The sequence below is a fragment of the Equus caballus genome, chromosome 3 (genome assembly GCF_041296265.1).
Source record: "Equus caballus isolate H_3958 breed thoroughbred chromosome 3, TB-T2T, whole genome shotgun sequence".
Classification (NCBI taxonomy): Eukaryota; Metazoa; Chordata; class Mammalia; order Perissodactyla; family Equidae; genus Equus; species Equus caballus.
Genome location: NC_091686.1, coordinates 73,911,964 through 73,933,153, shown reverse-complemented (window position 1 = coordinate 73,933,153; position 21,190 = coordinate 73,911,964). Strand labels below are relative to the sequence as shown.

General features: G+C 36.9%; 1 long non-coding RNA gene across 1 annotated transcript in view; it reads right to left on the bottom strand.

Moving 5' to 3' along the window:
• Positions 1-6,856: 6,856 nt before the first annotated feature.
• LOC138923333 (uncharacterized) overlaps positions 6,857-21,190 on the bottom strand; it is a 31,582-nt gene continuing 17,248 nt past the window's right edge. Inside the window, exons 2-4 of the long non-coding RNA XR_011436813.1 lie at positions 15,823-15,858; positions 14,760-14,890; positions 6,857-8,588 (exon numbers count right to left, since the gene is read on the bottom strand). This is a non-coding gene — a long non-coding RNA (uncharacterized lncRNA). The remainder of the gene's footprint in view (positions 8,589-14,759; positions 14,891-15,822; positions 15,859-21,190) is intronic.

The following is a 21,190-nucleotide window of genomic DNA, read 5'->3' as shown; positions in this document are numbered from 1 at the left end:
TCATCCAACTCAATTCCTTCTTTGCAATGACAGATTGGGGATCCAGAGAGTAGAAATGCATTCCTAAGTTCAGACAGCTACATAGTTAAAGTCAAAGGCAGAATGGGAACAAAATCTCTGACGTTCTAGCCAGCGGTATTTTATTCACGCATACACTCACTTACTTATCCGTAGATTCCCTCAGTCATTAAACAATGGCATTACATATGAAATATGTGTCAGAAACTGCTAGACAGCAGCGGTGGTTAAGTGCGCACATTCCGCTTCGGCAGCCCGGGGTTCGCTTGTTCCGATCCCAGGTGCGGACATGGCACCGCTTGGCATGCCATGCTGTGCTACGCATCCCACATATAAAGTAGAGGAAGATGGGCACAGATGTGAGTTCAGGGCCAGCCTTTCTCAGCAAAATGAGGAGGATTGGCAGCAGTTAGCTCAGGGCTGATCTTCCTCAAAAAAAAAAAAAAGAAAAGAAACTGCTTGACACTGACAATGCAAATGAAGGAAAGAAAGAGTGGAACTAAAATTTACATAATGATCACTCTGTGCCAAACACTGTGCCAAGGGAGGGTACACGTTATGATTTCCCATTTAATTTTCATAGCTACTTTAAGAAGTATTACCATCCTATCTTTACCAGTGAAAAAACTTATATTGGTTGAACTCAAGTATTTTGATCCCAAATTTGGTGATCTTACTATTATAAGACATGTTCTTTGTCCAAGAGAAAATCAAAACGTAAAAAGACTTGAACACAAATAATTTCAATGAAATGTCAAAAGAACCATAATAGAGATACAAACGAAGGAGCAGTGAACACTTCTTATGAAAGAGCGTTAGCAAAGCTGACATCTGTTGGTCAGTATTATATAGTAGGAAATTAACTTATACCAATCTGATTTGATCCTTTCAACAACCTTGCACAGAAAAAACTATTATCTTCATTTTACAAATGTAAAAATAGAAAACAGAAATAGAAAGGAATGTGCCCCAAACCATAATGCAGATCTGTGTTCTAAGGTAGATGTGTCTTACGCCAAAGCCCATACCTTTCCCATGTGATCTACTTCACACAGTGTATGCGCACCAAGGGCCACCTCCCACCTTCCTATCTTGAAATGCACAAACTCCTCTGGTATGTGGATTGCTCTGCTTTTTACCTACATATTGTCAATAAACGTCCACGCTTCTCCAGGATTGAATCCTGTGCCTCCAAAAAATTGCTTCAGAGCACACTGATAGTGCAAGCTGAAGAACTGCCTACATAATAGTCCTACAGGTTTACCCTTCCTAGATGCTTCAGTCCATGATATCTCAGGATGTTTTCTTTTCTTTTGACAATTGTATCGTTATGAGCTTCACTCTTCAATGGAGCAGAATAGGCAGACAGATAGCTCTCTCCTTGGAGAACTACAAACAAAATAGCATTCCAAGAGCATTATTTTCATAAAGAAATTTATTCACTCAGAAGATGAATAGAGTTGATAAGCTTGGTGTCTCTAAAGACTTTTCCAAACTTGCACTTTCAAAGAATTAATAATACAAAGGAGAATGCTTTAGGAAACGAGTGGTACAGTAACTACATTCTGTTTTATTAGAGCAAGATAGGATTCCCTCCCAGGGTAACAAGGTTTTTCACAGCTATCAGCCCTCCAGACTGATTAGATATAGTTAAACCCATTATGGCCATACGGTGTCTGTGGATTTCTGGGCAGATCGTGGGACTCTGGAGGCAAACAGCTCTGTGCACAGGGAGAGCATCATCCTGGGCAGCTGAATGATGCCTGACTGCTGCCTGCTTCAGTGTCACTTTGCTATTCTGACAATGCCATGAGGGACTCTGAGCTTTAAGAACCTCCAGAGACTAATAATGCAAGTGCTAATCGTTAGCATCTCCCAGAATTCTTGTAGTTCTCATCTCCTCCAGATTCTCCGGCTGCTGTTTGTGTAATTGAAGAAAACGACAGAGCCAAAGGGAGGCAATTTATCTTGTGAGCCTCCCTGTAGCAGAGCAACCTAGCTGGGTTGCATAACAAAAATTAAGGCAGAGGAAATAACTGATCATCAGTGGGGGGCCTGTGTGTGAGGTCTCTCCTCTTAAAATAGATCTGAATGGAAAGATAGAAAAAAGGTAGTTTTAAACGAGATTAAAAATCTTTAGGCTTTAAAGCAATCTCAAAGAGGCATCTTCGCACTAGAAAAAGCAACCTCAGCAGAGAGACAAGCAGGAAGAGCGGCATTTATTATTCGAAGACAATAAATATTGGGGAACGACATCTTAGGCTAAACAGGTCTACCTAGTGCTCACTGGCTTTGAATCACCAAGTTGAAAGGGTGCTGAGAGATTATTAGTCTAACAGAACCAGGTAGATACGGGGTACAAAATACAATACAAGCGTCCTGACACCCTCTCAATATTGATTCTGCTATTATGTGGCCTCTCACAGTAAACTTATACTCATCATCCCACACTCCTGAGAGCAAGTCATGCAACTGCTGAGCTGAAGGACACCTACAAATTTCCAGACTGCACACTCTTTTAGAAACTCTCTAGGAGTATAGACATAAAGAGAGGTGATCCCGGAATATTTCTAGGTTTTTCAGTTTATCTGATAGCTCAGGAAGCACTGGTTAACAAATAAAAGTAGCCAGGAAAGAGTGGAACTGACATCTACTTAGCAATTAGCAGTTTCAGCCTCACCTGGAAAGTTGTTAGAAATGCTGAACCTGGGCCTATCCCCAGACCTACTGAATCCGAGTCTACCTTTGAACCTGACCATATGGATTATCTGGGGATCGTGCTAAGAATCTTCTATTGGTTAGCCTTTTGAAAGCTCCCTTTCATTTTTGGCAGCCTCACTAAAATATTTTAATACTTCAGGGAAATCCAGTCAGAGAAATAAAAGTATACAAGTGGAAATTAAGGATAACTGCGGTCTGAAATATTATTATAGGACATTAGAAAATCTTTTCTTCAGTTTAAGGGCTTATCCTCAAGTTTTGTTTCTTTTAATTTTTTTTTTTAAATCTTATCCCAAGTTTCTTTCTTATCTTTCATCTTTACCCTCTGCATCTGGACTAAGTTGTAGTACCATCATCTAGACTTCCCCCTTCTTGTATGGAGGGGACAGGACTTGGGATAGAATTGCTTCCAGTTGATAAGCTTCTACTGATGGAGTTACACTTCACTACAGACCGCATATCTAGGCCTCATTTAGCAAAATCTCCTTTTATCTGGCATTACTTCAAACCACCTTTCTGACTGGCCCAGCCTCCCCATTGTTTCAGTAGGTCAGCTGATGGAGGAAGGGGATCTCCCAGGATGAGGCTACATCAGTGTGATCAAGACAGTCATGCTGTACTGATTAAATGACTGGAGAGGAAGCTCAACAAAAGTGGGCTCTTAAGACGTATGGTTCTCTGAAAGGGAATATATTACTGAGGCCATAAAAGTGCTAAATAAATTATCTCCATCTCCAGTACACCTTGGTCAGAAAAAAAGATTAGAAACACTAGGAAATCTCAAAGGCTATTTTCAACTAGTTGGCATTAACATCCATCTGTATATACAATCTTTAAAAATATCAAATAAAAGCCCAAAGCTAAGGTACCGAAGAATTCTTATACTGCCCTTTATGGGAGTTGTTTTCTCATGAATTTCCAAAGAAAATAATAATAAAAAAATTGATAACCCATAAAAATGTAATTATATACCAAGTCCCACTAATCCATATGTCAGTGGGGCTGAGTAAAATAAAATGGTCCCAGCTCTCAATGATATAAGTGAGACAAATGAATACGGGAACAAGGTGGGAAAAGAGGCAGAGTAACAGGGATGAGATCTAAAAGATGATATCAGATGTCCTTCTTGTGGAACCAGCTTACCGGCCTCAGAAAAGAAAAAAAATTACTGGCAAAATTCACAAGAAATCAGAAATTGGTGGATTTTGGCCTGTGTTTTTATTTCTAATCTTAGTCCATAACAGTATGCATTTGTCAGTATTACTGGAACGTACCTTATTGCACAATGTTCAAATCAAGGTTATTTATTTTTTTATTGAGGTATAAGTGACAAATAACACTCTTGTTTCATTGCACACATACCAATTTGATATTTGTGTTCAAATCAAGATTTGAAGTGAGCAGATGCATACTATGTGCCATCATATTCTTCATAGGCTTTAGGAATTGCAGATGAACAGCTGCAGTTGCCAGTTAAACAATTTGATGATGAATTTTAGCTGTGAATATACTGGAATCTATATTTAGAGTTGTAAAACTTTAAGTTTTAAGTGTAAGACTACTTTAGAACACTCTCCTTTACCAGAGATTCTGAACCACAACGCAGGAACCTCTTTCTTATATCAAATTAGCTGTTTGGATTTTAGCTGATTTCAGTAATTTATTCAACTCATTGGACAAAAAGAAAAAGATCTTAGATTAAAAAAAAAAAGTTAAAATCAAGGCAGAGTTCCTGGCCTTCTCAAGTCTCACATTTCCTTCTACTTTAACTCTCCACAAGCTGGGCCACTTCCTAGGGTACTTCATGCATGAAAAAATAATCTAACCCCAAGATTTCATACTCAGAAATCTCCTTCTTTGATCAGAGCCTCCTGTTATTTCTTGATTCCTTGCTCATGTACTCCCATTTTGACCCATTCTTCTAGGTTCATCAGGACCTCTAGCTCCTTGATTTCTCTACATAGCATCCCCAAATAGAAGCTTTACTGGCTCCATGTGTAGCCTGGAGCTCCTGTTGATCATTTGTTCATCCTTGAATTCTTTCAGAGAATTGTCCTAGTGCCAAACCTCATCCATGAATAAGTCCTAGTGATGCCAGCTTAACACAAGGTTGACAAAAGGGAAGCCATATTGTAGAAAAGAAACCATATTGTAACTTTGAATGACCTCTGACTAACTAACTCAGCTGGATAGGCACCCTCCAGGAGATCTATCTGCTCTGTAGATTTTATGACCCCTGCTTGTGCATGTACCTCCCAGCTGCGATAAGACAACTTCGTTCTTTTGAGTTCCTTAAGAATGTGATGCCCCCTGAACAGAGAGTCTATACTGATAGCCATCATCAATGAAAACTCAAAGATCTAGTGTAGCGATTCCTAGGTCAACATTCCTAACTCCCTCCCCTACAACCCACCGGCTTATATAACTGCTTCAAGATTCTGTGCCCCTCCTTAAGATGGCTCTTTTGGACATTACTTGGCTACCTTTCCTCTTGCTAGCAAGCTGTAATAAAGTGCCCCTTTTCTGCTACCATCTTGCCTCTAAACTATTGGCTTTTGTCTCGTCGTGAGCAGATCGTGCCCTTTGTGCAGTAACACTAGCACCTTCCCAATTGATTGAAGCAGTAAAGTCACCCAATCAGTGCCAAGAACTTAGTGACATATCAATAATTGCTGGTCTATTTTTTCTTTACCTCCCTTATCTACTCACTTACTCCTACTCCTGACTTCCTGACTTCAAAACAAAAAAATAGCTAGGAAACTGGTCTAGATTGAATCACTGCAATTCATGTTTGTCTCCTCTCAGCCAGCTCCTCAGAATTCTTAGAAATTGCTGCATTTTTCTCACATTGACTTTTCTCATCTGTCTGACAGAAGCTATTCCTGTTTTGCCTGTCCTTTAAGCTTCTTGCCTCTTTTCCCCCTATTCTCCAGTTTACCCTCTTCCTTTCTGAGAAAATTGCATCTATTTCACATGAACTTCTCTTTGATTTTCTCTACATCTTCCTCTAAATACCCCTTTGTGTCTTGAGGAACTTTCCATTAACCTCATCGGCAAAGCTAATCGCTCTACTTGTTTCTTAACTCCCATTACCTCGTGATTCTGTGGGACCCACCTCTTCCCATTGTTCTTATTCTTTTACCTTCAGTTTTTCCTGTTCATCAGTCTTTGCTCTCTTCTGCCCTAAAAGGATTATATAGTCATTCTCCTGCCATCTCCAAACAGCACAAATTCATTTTGTATCTGTATCTCACACCTGTTTCTCTCAGAAGGCTCACACATACTTACCTTCACGTATTTGCTTTTTGTATATGTCATTGCCTCAAAGGACTTTTGGGGTTTTTTACATTTAAGCTAAACATCTGAATTCTTTGAATTTAGATTGTATTCAGCAGCAATTAAGGAAGTGATAACATCTATAATTCACCATAATTTGGACAAATTGTTGAAATAATTCAAGTTGCTAGCAAAGACTAACAACAGAGTCCAGCTACTCTGAGAAAAAAAGCAAAGCTCAAGGTCCCAGGCCAAGAACATTCACAGAAAACCAGGGACTAAGGCTCAAGATAAGCCCATAAGTGCTGGTTCCCCAATTTTTTAGTGCCTAATTTGTAAGAGGATTAATTAAGGAGACTAAAAAATATTATAAGTCTCCTTTCATGAAATTTCTTCCTTATACTTTTTGTTTTTGGTGAGGAAGATTAGCCTTGAGCTAAAATCCACCTCCAATCCTCCTCTTTTTGCTGAGGAAGATTGGCCTGAGCTAAAACCTGTGCCCATCTTCCTCCATTTTATATGTGGGACACCTGTCATAGCATGGCTTGATAAGTGGTGTGTAGGTCTGCACTTCGGATCTGAACTGGTGAACCCCATGCTGCCAAAGCAGAGCATGCGAACTCAACTGCTACGCCACCAGGCCAGCCCCAACTTCCTTATACTTTTGATCAGAGAAGTTCAAGCTAAATAGAAATTTAATGTGTAATTATATTAATACATAAAATTCTATGTGTCTTTACATTGAGTTCTGGAAATAAAAATATTTAGATAACCATCATCTCATTATCAACAGTAGTAGACGTGGAAGCAATAGGACAAAATGTTCTATTTATTTTTCTATTTATATATTTTCTCTTAACAAAGTAAATTAACTAAAATAAAATTAGGCTTTTTTATTTCAAAAATAATTTTTATAGCACATTAAGAAAATTCTTCTAGCTTATGTTCCTCGTTAAAAGAAACAACTAGGAAATAAAAAACAGAAATTGAAACATAAAATAACAAGCAATCTGTGAAAAGGGCTTTCTTTGTTTCAACTCTCTCCTTCTGACCAATGATAACGTATGTTAGGAAGCTTCCACACTGTGTGATAACAGTTTACTCTGACACCTAACTAAACAACCAAATCTCTCCAATTTGGCTTCAGCAAAATATGAATAGAGAGCATATCCATCAGCCTTCTCTTCTTGGAAGCGATATGTAGAGAACCCTCACACACAGTTTCTTCTCACATCCTCCAGCACCATCCAAATCACTGAGCCGCTTCATTTTTCACTACATGCCATAATTCTAACTTCAGGCGTGCACCTCAGATAGTTATTTGCTTTCCTGAAAGACAGAGTTGTGTGAGCATTCAGGTCTTTACTCTTCATTCCAAGGATGACCTCAGAATTAGCTCTTATGCCATCTTCAAATACGAAAATTTCATGAAAATACGGCAGGGACCCATACTTCTTGCATTACCTTTTCTTTCAGGAACTGCGAGACATAATACCTCTCCCCATTTTGCCTGTACAGACATTACTCTAAAATATTTTGAGCTCCAGGTGATATCTGAGGCAAATGTGTAAATCCTTTATCTTTAAAAATAAAAATGTTAGTTTTAAATGAGAACGGCTGTGAAGAGGGAACCCAGCAGCAATGATTTTTCGTGCCCTAGGCACTGACGCTCCCACACATAGGTGAAATAAGGTGCAGACTTTGACAATGGACAGAATGAGTGTTCTTGTTTTAAGAAAACATGGAAACACACATTTTATTGCAAATATTTCAATGTAAAAATAAAGTATTTGTCCTCATTTTAGTGGGCTTCTAAGTTGATGAGCTGCTTAAAGCAGTAATACTGGCTGCACATATGTTAAAAGAGCTGCCAGATGATGCCTGTTCCAAGGATAACACAGGACACCCTCATAGTGTAGGCGGAGGGTAGGGGAGAGAGAGGGACTGATGCAGAACTGACAGTCCTGATAGGAGCAGATGGTGGTGAATACTCACAAAGCTTTTTAATACACACCATTCCTTATTCCAAGCTATTGTATGGGGACTTTCTGTATGCCAGAGCTTTCAAAGCTAATTGCCTTTGTATCTGCTGCCATAACTGTTTGTCCAAGGGGAGAGCTGAGGGTGAGGGGACAGAAGAGAATGTAACATGGACTTCCTGGCACTCTACTACTTCCTTATTCAACTGTCTATTAATTATGTAATTTCACAGTTCACAGATTTCAGAAGGTGCAGCCAGGAATAGATCAGATGCCCTTTGGGGTTAGAGAGTAGAAAAGAGAGAAGAAATTAGGGAGGGCAAGGGTTGGAAAAGGCTATGTTTAATTTCATGAGAAAGTCATAAAATCAAGCTCAGCATTGGAAAAAAATTATCTTAAAAAAAAAGCACCAGAGTGTATCCAAAGAAAAGTTAGGAGAGATTGGGGTTTCTCCTAAACCTGGGTAAGAGTTCCTGAAGAAATGTGCTTTCTGTACATCTTCTGTAGGAGAGATTTTGTTTCCAGGTGTCATCTTTGAACCACTTGCTGTCCATCATTTTTACTTGCTGAGCACCCACTGTGTGCTTTTGAGAGCTATAAAGGATAGAAAAGAGAGTGTATTAGTCAGGGTTCTTCAGAGAAACAGAACTAATCATTTGGTAAATATATAAATGGAGAGAGATTTATTTTAAGAAATGAGAACATGAGATTTTACAAGCTGGAAGGTCCAAAATCCGTAGAGTAGGCCAACAGGCTGGAGACCCAGAGAACAGATGATGCTGCAGCTTGAGCCTGAAGACAGTCTGGAGGCAGAATCCCCTCTTCCGTGCGGGACCTCAGTCTTTTCTCTTAAGGCCGTCAACTGATTGAATGAGGCCCACTCACAATATGGAGGGTAATAGCTTTACTCAATCTATCAATTTAAATGTTAATCTTATCTAAAAAATGCCTTTACAGTAACATCCAGATTGGTGTTTAACTAAATATCTGAGTCCTGTGCCTAACAAAGTTAACACATAAAATTAATCATCACACACAAATCACCCTCTTCATTTAACCTAAAATAGAATGAACCAAATGGCCATAGAAATTTTCCTCAGAGACTCATCTCATTTCCATTTATATGAAAATGCTTGTCCTCTGTGAAGATTTGTTAAGGAAAACTAAACTTTATGAACTTTGTTTCCCAGGAATATTCTTTAAATATTGTCTTATTTTTTAAAAATAAAAATTCTGAAATATCAAAAAAGTTCACCAGTTTTTCCTCTGAATATTCAAAATTACCTTTCCCAATAAACTTCTCAGTTATAGGAATTGACTTAAATGAAAGCAAATGGTATTGTTTTCCATAAGATACTGCTTGTTCTCTGCTGCAGTGTTGCTCAACGGCAAGGAGTTCCCAACTGTGTAGAATATAATGCATTCAATGAAAAAGGTGCCCCTTGGAGTTGAGCAATGTCCCTGCTTATTGTGGCAGTACAGAAGCAGCTGCCACTTTACTATCTGTGGCCAAAATGTTAGCAAAGGTGAAAATAGGAGACCCCCACAAAAGGAACTGGGGAAGAGGTGGCCAACTGGAGCAACACCCGCCAGGGCTGAGCACTTTAGGTATCTTGTGGCTAAAAGCAAGGAGAGCTGTATGAAGCCAAACTTCATAGAACTCCCCACCCCACCACACTCTAGTGATACGATGTCTTCTGTATTCTTCATGCCCATCTCTCTTAGAATTTTAGGGATGGAAGTTTATAAGCAAAATTAAAATTTTAACTACTTAAAACTAGTGGTTGATTAACTATACAAATCATATTAGACAGTATTTTCTGATAACTCATCTCATGAATCTTTTAATCACAGATTGATATTATAAAATAGAGGGTAAATAGTATGTATCCATGTAGAATACAGAGAAACTGAGACATATAACACTTAATTAGATTGTACTTAGATTTATAAATCAGTGAAAAACCTAGATTGGAATCCAAGTGGTGTTTTTATTTATATTATTTGTCTATTCAGAGAACCAAATGGCATCACTTACATTTCAGAAAGAACAATAAATCAACCTAAATCTCCTTCACAAGCCCTAGATAGTATAAATTCAGTATTCTAAAATGAAAAAGCACCTTAGATTAAAATATCAATATAACTGTCTTCAAAGGAATCAAATAAAATATTAAATCTCAAAGAAGTTTGTTTATACTGACACGCTCAGTGAAAAATATCAAAATCAGTTTGTCTAAGCAATAAACCTATGAAAATCAAGTTGCCAAACATAAATGCTTATAGGTGACATTGTCTATTATTATGGTCCTAAACAAATACTGCTGACAACTAGATAATACATTTAAAGCATGAAATGCAATGATTCGGAATACTGATTTTTTCTACTACCTTTTTATAACATATTTCTTAATAGTGAAACATGACGAAGGCAGATTCCTGAGAAAGAGACAGTCTTGATTTAGAACTTACCTATTTCCTGACAGGCTAAAAATTCTTGCTATTCTTTCATCTTTTCCATGCAAGACTTCAAGTGTACTCAGATGTCAGAACAGTTAATGCAAAGAAAAGTTAATCTTTTCTGGTGTCTGGCTTATACTCGGTCCTCCCAGAAGCTCAACTGTGAGATTAGCATTTATGTGCAAGTAGTTTATTGGGGCGATAATCCTAAAGATTGAAGAAGAGAGGCAAGGAAGGGAAGGAAGCCAATATTCGGTGTTTCATAAGCAGATTGTGAACAACTAGCGTTCTATCTGGCTCCGTACACTTGGCAGAGGGTGAGAAATACGCCCTAGGGTTTTACAATGAGAAGAGAGAGAGAGCAGGGGTATTTATGCACCAAATTCCCATTTGTTATTTGTGGGCTACTAATGGATGGGTACTTCTGGCCTCCCCTGCCTGAGGCTGCTGCAGTCACAAAAAGCCTTTCGAGTAATACCCGAAGGTACTTGCATTAAAAAGGTAGTGAATGGCAAAGGGATACAGTTTGGAAACCCACAGCATCTGTTAACAGTTCTTAGCCCCAGATGTACACTAGATTCATAATTACAGCGTGGTCGTCAGTCTTTAACCCTTTATCTCCTAGACTCTTTGGTGCGCCATCCCTCTAATATTTTTCTAGTGGTAGCCTAAGGCAGGGATCCTCAATGACCCTGCCAGCACCATATGTCAGGGTCTACTGTGAGATGTGCAGCACTAATGTATCATTAATAAGAGTTCAGATAACAAAAATTTGAAAATAATTAAGCTTTTTAATGAATTTAAATAAACCCCAGGATATCCCTTTTAATGCATCCCTCTAACTTCCTGGAGTGATATGTTTCTTAAGTGAAAGAGTAAAGGATAGAGTGAAAATTTGTACTCTGAAACACTTATAGCTAAGAGCTTACCTCATCGACCCCACAAATTATAGGGTCTCTCTCATATGGACAAACTTGATTTTGTATTTTCTGGATTAAAAGTGTTGGGAGTCTGGTAAAGGCAGCAATCCATCTCATATATATTCCTTCTGAGTAAGGGACTTGCAAAGGACATGCCAAACACAAATCCTCAAAGAGTTTGAGGCATATTCTCTCCTTTTTTTGAGAAAAAGTTTAACTTTTATGAGAAATTTAGTTAGACGTCTGATCAAGTACTTTCCAAAGGGCATATAATTATCCAGATTGCAAACAGCATTCAAAATTGGAAAAGATTGGCATGTTATCACATACAGGTTTAAAATCGGTCATGGAGAAGTAAAGTGCATTATAATTTTAGCCACCCAGAAGAACAAAGAAGAGAGAATGTATACACATTAGAATATTTAATAAAATGTTCTCAAAGCAGAATTTGTTAAATGTCTTAGGATATCCAAGAGATGCGACAAGAGTGGCGAGTACGTATTTCAGTGCATTTTGTGAAATGGAATCAGAGTGGAATTTGTCCAAGAGACCATCATTAGAAAAGAGATTAATTATTAATTGAACCCTTTGAACATTGAGTACTATGCTAATAAAAAGAACTTGCCCTTACAGCGCTTAATTCATGCACAAAGTCAGAATATGAACATCAAAATTTAAATACTAGAAAAGTCATCAGACAACTGTATATAAATATTTTGAAATGACAGGTTGAGACAATAAGTGCCAGAAGTTCATAGAAGGGCCTCATCATTAGTGATGACTTGGTTGACAAGAAGGAGATTGAACTGGACCTGAAAGATTCGTAAAGTTTGGACAGGATCAAAGAACCATCCATCATCAGGTTAAGCACAGAAGAAAGAAACAATGAGTAGAGAGACCTTACCAAAGACTACTTAGAACAGTACCTCACATAATGATTATTGATATAGTAGCTATACGATGAATAATTCAATATTCAAAGAATATTCAGAATTCAATAACTCAATATCTCAATATTATTTTTAAGCTGGTTGTTATTAAACAACCATTAAGGGGCTGGCCCCATGCATAGTAGTTAAGTTCAGTGTGGTCTGTTTTAGTGGCCCAGGTTCGCAAGTTCAGATCCCGGGCATGGACCTATACCACTCATCTGCCAGGCTGTGGCAGTGTCTCACATATAAAGTGGAGGAAGATTGGCACAGATGTTAGTTTAGGGCTAATCTTCCTCAAGCAAAAAAAGAAGAAGGTTAGCAACAGATATTAGCTTAGGGCTAATCTTCCTCAGCAAAAAAAAAATTAAAAGAACGGAGTCATTTTTTTATGAGATCCATTTCATCTCTGCATTGTTAATATTTATATCAATTTTTCCCAAGCATCAGACAGTAGGTCACTAATTAAAGGATTTAATGCTACTAAATTTTGAAAGTTTTTTCTTAAAGACCATTAGAAGAAAAAGAAACGTCTTGTTAAAGACTACTCTGAATAATCCCTTTTTATATTAAAGCCTTAATTTTCAAGTCAATCCAGATTGGGTTCTTCTGAATCATGAAAAATGACCTAGAGAATAACAGGAATCTTGCTGCTTTTATCATCAAATTTTCCCATTAAAAAGAAGCAGTGGAGAAAAAAACGTTATGTTTAGGGGCATCATGAGACCACTCAGACAAGATAATTTGGGCAAAATTATCCCAAAAGGAATATTTCAAAAGGACATTTATCCGTATCTTTGTAGAAATGCCAGACTGAGGTCCCTGCAACCTTCCTTGATAACCTGAGTTTCTTGAGACCACAAATATACCTAAAATTTAATGGGTTTTTAAATTCTATGCAAGGCATGTTTTAACGAGCTTTATGTATATTCCCATTTATTCCTTACAATAACCCTATAAGGTAGGAAATATTATTGTCCCCGTTTTACAAATGAGGAAAACTAAACTACAAAAAGATTAAGAAATTTGCCCAAGGTTTCAAAAATAGTTAAGATTTGAACCCAAGATGTTTGAGAAACATGTTTGCACCTAATATTAATAGTTATAATAACTGTTTTAATAACTTCAGCTACTAATTATAATATCTGTGTCATTTCTGAAGCTGTTTCTTTTGACTATCTTCATTCTCATTATGGATCATATTTTTCTGCTTCTTTGCATAACTGATAACCTTTTATTGGATTCACACATTATGAATTTTGCCTTGATAGAGATTTTTGTATTCCTTTAATTCTTGAGCCTCATTCTCGGATTCAGTTACATTTCTTGGAAATAGTTTGAGCTCTTGAGGCTTACTTTTAAACTTTGTTAGACGGGACCCAAGTAGTCTTTAGTCTAGAGCTGGTTTTGCCCCACCACTGATGCAACGCCCTATGAGTACTTTGCCCCAGCCCATATACTAGGAAAATCTTTCCACTTTGGCTGGTGAGAACATGAAACAGTTGTGATCCTGTGTGAGGGCTGGCAATTATTCTGTCTGTTCCTTTCTCTGGGTGGTTCTTTCCACTCCCTCAGACAGTTCCTCACCTGCATTCACCAATCAGTACTCATCTGGAGGCTTGAAAGGAACCCTCTGCGTATCTCCAGAACTCACTCTCTGTGTAGGTCCTTCCTCCCACTATTCTGCCTTGAAAATTACAATTACTTTGGCCTTCGTGAATTCTTAGCTCTGTCTCCTCAACTCAGGAAGACCACTGGGTGCTGTTTGGGTATCACTTCCATCTGCTGCTGCCTGTAAACTCTTCAAAAATGAAAGGAGAGCAATTTTAGGGCTCACTTTGTATTCCTTTTCACAGTGATCATTGTTCTTTGTTGCTTGTTTTTCAAAGTCTGCAAACCATTTTTTCTCCTTTTTTTTTTTATTTTTCATTTTTTGAGTTGTTTAATGCAATAGGGTAAATCCAGCCCATATTATTCCATCTTAACCAGAAGTGAAAAAACTGTGCCAGAGAAATTCATTTCCAGAAATCTAACCTTAGACATTGCTCTACCAGTGCTAAGCATCTAAGTCAACTGGGAGATGAAACGTGAAAAGAAGTAAGTGGTAGGGTTCATAATTGTCGCCATTCTTCATAGAAGTCAGGTTATGACCAGGAAACAGATGGTACACTCAAACTGGATAATTTTAGGAGAAGCTAATCAGGGAAGAATTTAGCAAGGTATTAACATTGTTTAGGAAAAGCAATAAGGAATGACGCAGTATCCCAAGATTAGTAATAGGAGAGCTGTTGCCACCCTAGGCCTGAAAGTTGAGGAGTTGCTCAACTAATAGAGCACAGAGACAGAATTGTCCTTAAGAGAAGCTGTAGGCATCAGTAGAGAAACGCAGCCAACCTAAACTTATCTAGCAAAAAATAATTAGGTCAATATGAACCCTCACCTCACAATAATCCTACCTTCAAGATCTCCTGCCAAAGCCTCTTATTGATCCCAACCAGAAGCTGGAGGTCAAAGGAGTCGTTTGATCTGTTCTATGGGTCAATGTCAAGAATGATTGGTGCAGAATTGAGAAGCGTAGAGATTTCACCTGGAAAGACAAATGGAAGATTTCCAGGACGCTTCACCAAAGTAAACTGGAAAATATGACGTGTACATTATTACTAACTCAAAAAGCTGACAAAGATGAGCTGAAGGGAATAAAACAGTCATGTCATATCAAATATAACCACAGTAAAAAATGATGGCCACATTAGCACATCTATATGGATGATATCTTTACAAAGCATCCAGGGTAGTCTGATAATTATACACACAAGAAATCTGAATAAGCATCACAACCAATTTAACCATTTAAGCATTGTTTAATAGTAGTTTAGTAAGAAGTTGTTAACATATCATTCATCAGGTATCTTTAAGTTCTCAGCATTATACCAGGAAATAGGAATAATATAAAGAAGCAAATTATGTGTTCGTTGTGGTCAAGGACTTTACAATATTTAGGAAAATAAAATATGGGTGCAACTAAACAATCAATTAAATACCCACACAAACAGATACAACATGATTTGTTATCCAGATGATAAATGATATAAAAATGAAGAGTCATAGCATGAAAAGATAATATAAAGAAGCAAATTATGTGTTCGTTGTGGTCAAGGACTTTACAATATTTAGGAAAATAAAATATGGGTGCAACTAAACAATCAATTAAATACCCACACAAACAGATACAACATGATTTGTTATCCAGATGATAAATGATATAAAAATGAAGAGTCATAGCATGAAAAGATCAGCATAGAATGAAATATATGTAGGTCATTAATTTGCTTTTTAGAGTAATTTGTAGATTTATATACTGCTTTCTTACAAAATTTTGAAGATGTAGAATTTTTTACTGATTTCTCTGTTGTTGGAGCCCTGTTATTGGCCACCTTCAGTTTTCTGATATCTCTCCCACCTAATAAAAGTCCTATTACTTAGCTACTACAAAAAATGTTATTAACAATAAGTACTAACCGGTGTTGTCCAGTCAAACAGCTGCTAGAATCCAAACTATAGAACAAAGAGAAAAGTGTCATGATATGAGAGCATTTATCATACTTTGATATAAAAATTTAAAAAACTGATAACATAAATTAAGAAATTAAGACCAAAGTCTCCTTAGTTTTGGAAATGATTCAGGGGCAACGTAGCTTAATTGGATTAAAAATAACGTTTCAAACTTGCCTTTCCATTAAAGCGTCACAAAAGGCCAGGTTTATAAAACATGCAATAATTCCTCTATCCAATAGCTCTTCTGATTCGCTTGGCATAGATTAGAAAGATGATATCCACAGAGGTGTTTCAGAACCAAGCAGCCATCAAATAAATGTGATGATTTAATTTGTACAATCAGTTGAGGGTCAAACGGTTAGCTTCACCTGGTAGAACTGCCTTCTGACTTCCCTCTGCTTCTTTTGTCTTCCAGAGTTTAGTTCATATCTATCACCTCTAGCCTAGATTTTTTAATTAATAATTTAAGTGGCTCTCTAAGGCACTTCACGAGTTCCTTGACTGAATCTACCCAGAGCTATTAAATTGTCTTTCTCCTTTCTCCTTACTTACACAGAGTTGATGTGAAGCCATAGGAATTCTTTTTCAATCAATCAAGCATAGTATAAACATCAGGCACTTTCTACAAAATGAAGGACCATCTCAGAAATGCTCAGCTAGTACCAATTTAGAAATTCTGACTAATCCATTGCATTGTGAAATTTGGATGAAGAGATACTATCACTGAAATCCCAAATTTTCTGGGTGCTTCCAAGACACGAAAAATGAAGAATTCAGCTTTAAATAGCTTACAGCTTGACCTTCACAGATGTTGACTTAAGAAAGGGTTCAGCAATTTGTGAAATCTGCATTTCTATTTTGTAGAATTATAAAAACCATGAAATCCGACCTTGAATCAAATAATCTTGCTTTTCAAGCACACAGAATATAAGCAGCCTGCTCACAGACAAAAAGAACGCCATTAAAGAATCAGGAAAAATATCCTGTTCCTTGGGCTAAATTTATTTCTGTTGTTTTCCATTGTCTCCCTCCTGTAACTGAAGAATGAATAGAACCTCTGCTTATACATTCCATCACACGGAAATCGTAATAACAACATAAACTGAGTAACGAAGGAGGAAAACAGAAAATATGCTACCATAATTCTTTAAAATTTTACCTATTTTCTATAACCTGAAATAACTGATTTCTTAACTAAGAAATTGTTAAAAATGATATTAGTGAATCTGAACAATTTTGATGGGATTAGATGTAAACACTTTCTAGAAGTTCTTTCCTTACAAGATACCAATAGTTCATAGGATCTGACTCAAATGGATCAAAGTTTTTCTCTAAATATTTAAATTTTCCTGTTTATTCTTTAAAATTAGTTAAAGAGGACTTCCGTGATGGCAATCCAAATTTTCTCTTCTGCTCATACTTTGTCCATATAAAAAATGTATTAGAAAGTGGTAGAAAGATTTAAGATTAGAGAGTAATAAACGTACTTAATCTGTTTTCAATTATGGCAACCCTCTTAAAAGGGTAATTATTGAGAGTGAGACCACACGAATTTTTTAAAAAGAATTCACTTCTATTCATCTTATATAAAGCTTTAAGTTTCACCAGAAACCGAAAGGCATACGTTCCCTAAGATTAAAAGCAAGTGGTAAGTGTTTCTGTGTCGCTATAAATGATCTCTTTAAGGGAGAAAAAGACGATAAAGAAGAAAAAAAATACTAGCAGGCAATGAGCTTGAATAATGGACTCTTAGAAAAGGCAAAATCAGACTCTAGTTAAAACTATAAATTGAGATGCTGCATTATTCACTTTCTGTGCAACCACATATAAATTTGAACTGCTATTTGCAAGTGGGTGGTTCCACAGTGAGACCATATAATGCACAAAGATATTTAGGCAATGTATCAGTGATATTAAGAAGTATTATTTAATGTGCTGCAGAATACTATAAATTGCACATGATAACACTCTCATAAATTGGACTTAGAATAATAATCTGTGTACTAATGGGGCAATGACTTTCTAAGAGAAGGAGAGTACTTTGAAAAACTCCACTGTCTTAAGACCAGGCTGAATCTCAGCCTCCACAGAAAATTTAATACCTATCGCTTTCAAAGTTCTGTGTATCACATTGAAACAATAGTAAGGCAAACAGAAATGCAGCAAATTTGAAACCAAGTTTGAAATCTACACTATAAAAGCAAACATCTCATTTTTCAACATCTGGAGGTATGGAATTTTCAGCATATTTCCCAATGGTAAGCCCAGCAAGCAGGAGAGTCAATCAAATTATATCTCTTCCCTTTGAAAAGATTGTCCAACCTACGCCTTTTATAGTGCCTTTATTCCCCTACCCTCATGAGCTCAAAATCTCTCCCACCTAAACAATGTTCAAGGGTGTTATGTTGTATCAGTGATTATTTTCACAGTGGCATCTCCCCAGTGAGTTGGCACCAAAAAATACACAGAGAAAGATGTGCTCAGGTGTACAATGCCACAGCACAACACGCCATTGAAAGGACAGGCATTTGGAGTAGATTTTATGCAGATAATGTACTCACGCTGCACTTTTTACCCCCTCTTAATCCACATTTGTCTGAAAAGTCAGCTATACTAGGAAGGGAGCTTTTCTTTTCTTTTCTTTGTTTTTTTCTTTTCTTCTTGAGAAATAATAAAAGACGCAGATTATAGGCTACGTAGCAACATTGTTACCCTTTTGAGCCCTTCGAAAAACATCCTGAAAGGATATAAACTATATCTACACACGACTTGAATATCTATCTATCTATCAAGAGACGTGAAAGGAAACTCAGAGAGCGTAGCTACTGAGGAAAGTATGAGATCTGAATGAAATCAATTTAATAAGAGCTGAATACAGGTATTAGATGACCTTCTCCTTAATTTTCACAAATCATAAGTTGTTCAGGTAAAACTCAAATTCCTTAGACATTGAAACTCTTGGACCAAGAGTTCAGTAGAACAATGTTCCAAATATCATTCTTTGGTGACCCATTTAAATGCATAAAACTAATGATATCATTCTCCAATGTTACCAAGAAAATGATATTTGACCAAATTATTACTAAGGTAGAATTTGAGACAAAATTGCTGCAGAGACCTGCTAGTTATAAGGAACGGTTAGATTGGTGAGTCCATTTTTGTTTTGATGGCCAGCCCTGAGGATGCCATGTTTCGAAGGCAAGGACCAGGAGCCAAAGCCCATCTAAAACAGCCTGGGCAGTAAAATTTGGCCTGTCTCATTCAACAGGTTTTACTGCACTACACATTACTAATTGAATGAAATAAATACTTTTGGAGTGAACCTCCTTTCTCCTGACTTTACACTTCAGCTTGGAGGAACATCAATTAGTGTAACTCTCTTGTCATTTCTCCACCCTGCAATTCAATCCTTCCAAGTGCATTTTCACTTGGGTAAATTTGGGAATGGACTCCGAGAATGCCAAGCTTAACCTGTATCCTCCTTTTATCTCTTGAGTATCTGCCCGCCCATGGAGAGCACTTTCTCTGGTATGCTCCAAGCTACAGGAAATGTTCAGCAGAAGAGGCTTTCCTCCTGCCTGGGAGGCCTGGGAAGCATCTAGCCGTGCCTTGGATGGAAGCATCTAGCCGTGCCCTGGATTAGTCTGTCTATTTACGTGGTTCAGCGTTAAGGAGCCTGTTTTGGTCACACATGTAAGCCAGTTCTTCAACATTTCTAAAGCAATGAAACTGACTTCCCCCACCATCCACCTATCTGTCTCTTTTGTTCATCTATCAGTTTGTTAAGAACTTATTGAAGAATAAAGGAATATTTTTGTATTGACCTTCTCAAACACCAATAAATATGCTATCTTAAAAAGAATTTAAACAGTGAAATAGATATAGCCCAAGGAAAAAGAAACTTAGAGCTCTTAATCTAGTCAAGGTAATATTTACGAGACGTTTAAATTTTTTGAAGAAATTACAGAAAATTTTTTAAAATAAGAGCTATTTATGAAGGAAAGGCAATAATTCAAGCTGGAATGATCTGCAAGATAATGACGCCTGTAATTTTTCCTGCTTGTTCACTATAACAACTTTTAGATTTTTTTAACTCAAAAAGAAATCTCTCCTTTCTTGTAACAAGGGTGTTTTAGTACAAGGGATGTGTTTAGCATTGTCCATTCAGTGAGAGCACATGACATAGAAGCTCTGATTGGGAAACCTGATTCACTGCAGTCATATCCTAATGATGAGTTCTCAGGGGCTACACTAACCCTATTACCAGAATTAGAGTCAGTTGGTTCTAGACTTATCACAGTAAATCAAACTTGGAACCAAAATGTCAGGTCTGTTCATTTTTTTTTCTGTTCAATTTTTACAGGGTGTATCTCCAAAGTAAAAGGGCACGTGAATCAACTGTGTATTGCTCAGATGGCTGAGCAAATTCAGCAGGTAGCTAGTAGACATGGCCCTACACTTTAGCAATATTGAGGAAACTGAAACATAGGAATATGAAAAGAGGTATTAATTCAGAAAATACACCTTGAAATTTTGCAGCTCAGAAATAATTATATTTTCAAAATGTTCCAAACATATCGCTATCTCAAAAAGAGTTTTAGCACAAACTTGAACAATCAGAGTAAGACTAATAATAGTGATAATGGACAACAGTTTTAGCAGCCCCCAAAAGACAAAATATCAGATAATTTTTCTATTTTGATAAGATTATATTCTATTTTTATCTATGTCATGAAATAAAACTCTGGCTTTAGGTGTAGACTCAGTAATATATACCTGTTCAATAATCACATACTTTGGAAAAGGTCCCATGTTAATTATTCTATGCTGGACATATATACCATATGTAAATGATTAAAATATTAATACAATGTTATTAAATATTTATAAAATATTAATCTGAAATAATTAGCCTATATAGTGATTGGTGATTCTAGGTTTCTATCATAAAATTACCTATACATATTTATTCAATATATAGACAATATAAGGAATTTTACCGAATACAGAGAAAGAACCAAATAATTGTGACAAGGGAAGGGAAAAGTTGACAGGAAATTATATATAAACTAAATCATAAAAGATAAATTATCCTAGTTGAGCAGTTTTTGTGGTAAAGTGCAACTGAAAGGTGTTGAAAGAGTGAGAGAAGAGTCATCCCAGATATAATGTGACAGTCAAAGACATGGATATGTGAAATTTCAAGGACTCTTACGAAAGCTGCAAATAGAGTTGAGCAGTAAGAGGTATGGAAGGTCATGATATAAGACTATACAAGTAGGATGGCACCAAGAAGTTTGGATTTTGGCTGGAGGAAATGTAACCTCATCAA